Below are 5,000 nucleotides of genomic sequence, written 5' to 3' on the forward strand. Positions count from 1 at the left end.
TTGATGCGAAATAACGAAACTCTTTTTACGATGAAACTAATCAGATACGCTGGAAGACAATTAATGTAAGCCTTCGGCTGGGCGTGGAAAATGCGTTCTTCTTTTATTATTCGAAAAAAAGGACTGGTGTATATCCGTTATGGTAGCGTGACTGGTTCATTCTGAAACGAGAACAGATTTTAATGTACACACACAACTTGTATATATATATATATATATATATATATATATATATATATATATATATATATATATATATATATATATATATATATATATATATTATATACAGTATATACATATGATATATACACTATAATATATATCCAATTACTATGCTGAAGTAATTTCTTGACAAAAGGAACATACATTTGTTGACAAAAAGGTACATACACATACATACGTATACACATAAAGATACATATATATAGAGAGAGATATACTATATGTATATGTATATATAAGCATATATATATACATATATATGTATACATATATAAATATTGACAGAGAGGCAAACAGACAGATAGAAAGAGAGAACGGTTGACGTATATATAATTAGAAAGTTATGGGAGTGAATTTGAACAGCGAGAAAATAACCAGTAGTATCTTAACTACCAGGAAACGTGAGTGGGTCAAGAGAGGTGTATGGTGCAGTGTGACTGACTCGACTTGAATAACGTGCATCCGATAAAGATCTTGAGCTGATGAATGACTGTGGATGCTATTGAAGCTTTTGATATATATATATATATATATATATATATATATATATATATATATATATACACTGTATATGTATATATTATTGCAAAAACTTCAACAGCAACTACAATCACTTCATCAACTCAAGATCATTATTACACATGATCGGTCATTGTTACACAATCAGGTTTACATATATATACATATACTGTATATATATATATATATATATATATATATATATATATATATATATATACATATATATATATATATACATTTTTATACAAACCTGATTATGTAATAACGATTAATAATAATATCCTAGCGCATTCACACCCAACATATCAAACAGCTGCAACCCTCAACAGTTTCTTTCGAAGCTTCCTGGGGTTGGGAATAACGAAAGAACAATCAGACCAGTGGTTTTCAATAACAGTAACGAAAAACTTCAAATTCTTAACTACACTTCATGAAGGGTTATCTTAATTTTGACTCCCTCAAATTGTATGCTAGAGACTATTCTAAGAATTCACTTCAGTGCTTAATCCCTACCTGACACGTTTGAGAGAAAAATGTGAGCTAGATATTATCAACAAAATACAACTGTCAGAGTTTAACCTTGGTGATGATTTTTTGAAGCTAATCTAATGATTTGTTTAAAGACAGTTAGTTCATTGCTAAAATATATGGCAACTGCAAGGTTATGCATCGTCTTTTGCAATGCCTCCCATTTTGCTAAAAAAAAAAAATTGTACCGGTAGTGAAGACAGATTTCCCTGGTTCAAGATGTTACAAAAATTAACTACTGAATAAACACTAAGCATTTTTCATTGTAGAGTTTTATTTTTTATTTTTTATTTTACTTATTTATTTTTTTATTTTTTTATTTTTTTTTGCTGAAATAACTGAATTACCACATTCAAAACTTACCCCATTACACAACCACTCGACTTACAAATTTCGCCAGAGACCCATAGTTCAAAACCAGGAGTTTTAACAAATTACATGCATAAAGTTTCTACTGAGTTTCATGCTTCAGTCTTTTCTATTTGCTTTCCTGTAACTCGTCAGTTTTATCATTTCCCTAATCCCTTAGCACTTCACTCTCTCATCAAATTTCCCTCGGGCAGAACATTGTCATTCCTTTTACCAGTCTCTGCAACTTCTCATGACAACACAGTCCAGCGCCTTATTTCTTCGTCAGATCGATCAACTGTTTCACACCAAATGATTACGAAGGTCCTTCCTTCTTATGTCTGCCAAATGTACCATCTGTTCCTCATAAGATGTTTCTTTCCGTATGACCTTTACAAATGAATTTCCCTTTCCCTCCGCAGATACAGAATGATCCCGACGTAGCACCGTTGCATTTGCTCCCCAAATATATCACATCCGAGAAAATTGCAAAAATTTGCGGTCTAACTCTGAAACTTTCCACACATTTCTTTCAAAAACACCTTATCACCCTGACCGCCTTCTCTCTCTCTCTCTCTCTCTCTCTCTCTCTCTCTCTCTCTCTCTCTCTCTCTCTCTCTCTCTGTGCATGACTTCTAATGCAAATACGCAATTACAATTGTTTTTTCAGTAATAATACCTTTTCCAATAATACGAGTGGTTCCTGAGAAAGTCAAGACAGTAATTATCGAATCGTTCATGTTTTGACTATTGAATTAAGAATGAATTTCCTATATGTAAAACCTTCGCTACATTACCACGTCATATGCCTACACATAAGTCTTATCAGCATTATACTATATATGCAGATAAAAGCAACGTTAGATTTGGTGAGTGCCTGGATGGGTTACCAGATGCCTGGAACATAAGACACTGATGAAAACTGGAAGTTTAGCAGCTTCTGGCAAAACCTCTTGTGAGGATAAAACGAAATGTGGTTATATACATATATATATATATATATATATATATATATATATATATATATATATATATATATATATATATTCATAGCTAAGTGAGTAAAGTCTACTGTCCCCTTTACCTACCTAAAGAGGTATAGGTTCGAATCTTCACCTGGACTAATGCAATTATCATTTATAATCCCCTATGAGTAGGCTATAGCATTAGTTATTCCCAATGTAAAATGTAATCGATACTGATGGGGTTTATTACTGTATACATACATATATATATATATATATATATATATATATATATATATATATATATATATATATATATTAATTCAACTAATTCGTCATATATTCAGTGACCCTAGTCTTTAAATAGAAATCTTCTTAACTGGTTACGGATTTCGTATAGATTATTATTATTATTATTATTATTATTATTATTATTATTATTATTATTATTATTATTATTATTAATTGTCTAGAGAGGTTTTAAACAGATTTTGTGTTACATTGCTACACTTGAAGCATTTTCTTATTAGTAGATTTTTAAATTTTAATATTTCTCTCTTCCCATCGACGACTGAACTTAACAGACTACCAATAAAAGGGACGAGAGTTAACCCTTGCTTATATTCAATAATAGTATAAATATAAAATAACTTTGATCTTACGAATGTATGAAGTGTTGAAAAGACATCATACATTTTGTAATGAATCAGCACGAATATTATAAGTAATGTATATATTCTTTATGAGTGGCAGTTCACAACTTGCTTATATATTTATATATATATATATATATATATATATATATATATATATATATATATATATATATATATATATATATATATATATATGTGTGTGTGTGTGTGTGTGTGTGTGTGTGTGTGTGTGTGTATGATAAAAGTTGATATACATTTTATTCCTACACGTTTCATTTCAGCGTCTTCTCTATATATATATGTGTGTGTGTGTGCGTGTGTGTGTGTATGATAAAAGATGATATACATTTTATTCCTACACGTTTCATTTCAGCGTCTTCTCATCAAAGCCACTCAATTTCACGGCTAAGTTCTCACTCTCTCTCAGGAAAATATACGCTCTTGAGTCACTTTTCTGCATCATTAGTTCGTTGTGATTATCCTCATAAATTCTCTTTCTTTTCTAAACCAAATGTCTAAGTTGCTCTGATCTTACTGGGCACGAGGCATTTCGGAAGACCCCTTTCTATCTTCTATTCGAATACAACAACTGAAGAAGGCAGCCGGTGGGTATGTTGTATAGATTATAGATTAAATATGATTAAATCCGCCAAATGTTAGCACGTGCCCTCGCTCAAAGGAGGACTGGAAGTCGAGTGAGGTACGGTAAAGGTAACAAGAAACTTCTAGTGGACGAATACAGCCGTAGGTTAGTTGGTTTAGATTAAGCTGGCCTTATTGACACAAAGAACCCTGCTCAAAGGCGGCTCGCAGGTGTGGAAAGGTGTTATAGGGCATGAGAGGTAATGTTTGACCTCTGGACTGTCCAAACATACTAAGACGAACACAAAGTTGGTTACTTTTAGCTTGAGCGGGACTTGTTTTTCTCGCCTTAGCAATCCCGGTTCTTGGGCTCAGGGTGTACCGGAGTTTCAAGTCATTTTGTACAGTTTCATTTCTTGATTTTCTTATCAAAGTGTTACGTTTTGGATGATGCTCTCGATGGGTTTCTTTCTTCATTATCTGGTCGCACGGCCATGGTAGGGTTTCTTGATCGCTGAAGTTTCGTTTACTTCTATTTCCCTCTTCAATCCTACTCTTAAGGTTGGACAGAAGGAGCACTTCATTGGTAGTGCGGAGGATGGGTTTGTGCTAGTGGATGGAAGTGCTTCCACGAGCGTGAGGTGACAAACTTCTAGTGTGTTACTACCGGATTCCTTTGAGGACGTTTTCTTGAGCTCCGTCATCTCATGGTTCATTAATTCAGTGCTCACGCGGTGCACTGTAGGCATTACTTAAGGTTCTTTGCAGCGTCCCTTCGGCCCCTAGCTGCAACCTCTTTCATTCCTTTTAATGTACCTCCGTTCATATTCTCTTTCTTCCGTCTTACTTTCCACCCTCTCCTAACAATTTTTTCGTAGTGCAACTGTGAGGTTTTCCTCCTGTTACACCTTTCAAACCTCCTTTACTCTCAATTCTCCTTTCAGCGCTGAATGACCTCATAGGTCCCACCGCTTGGCGTTCGGCTTAAATCTTGTTCCTTATTAATTCAGTGGTATGAAAATGAATAAGCTTGAAGCGTCTGTTTAGCAGGCCTCACAGTCTTGTTAATTTCTTCCTGGAAAAGTTATCCCGCTTGGAGGGTGTGACGCTACAAAGCAGCGTCTCCCAAACTTCGAGTAATCGTGCACCCTCGAGATTCTGAATTATCAACTGT

The sequence above is a fragment of the Macrobrachium rosenbergii genome, chromosome 19 (assembly GCF_040412425.1).
Source record: "Macrobrachium rosenbergii isolate ZJJX-2024 chromosome 19, ASM4041242v1, whole genome shotgun sequence".
Classification (NCBI taxonomy): domain Eukaryota; kingdom Metazoa; phylum Arthropoda; class Malacostraca; order Decapoda; family Palaemonidae; genus Macrobrachium; species Macrobrachium rosenbergii.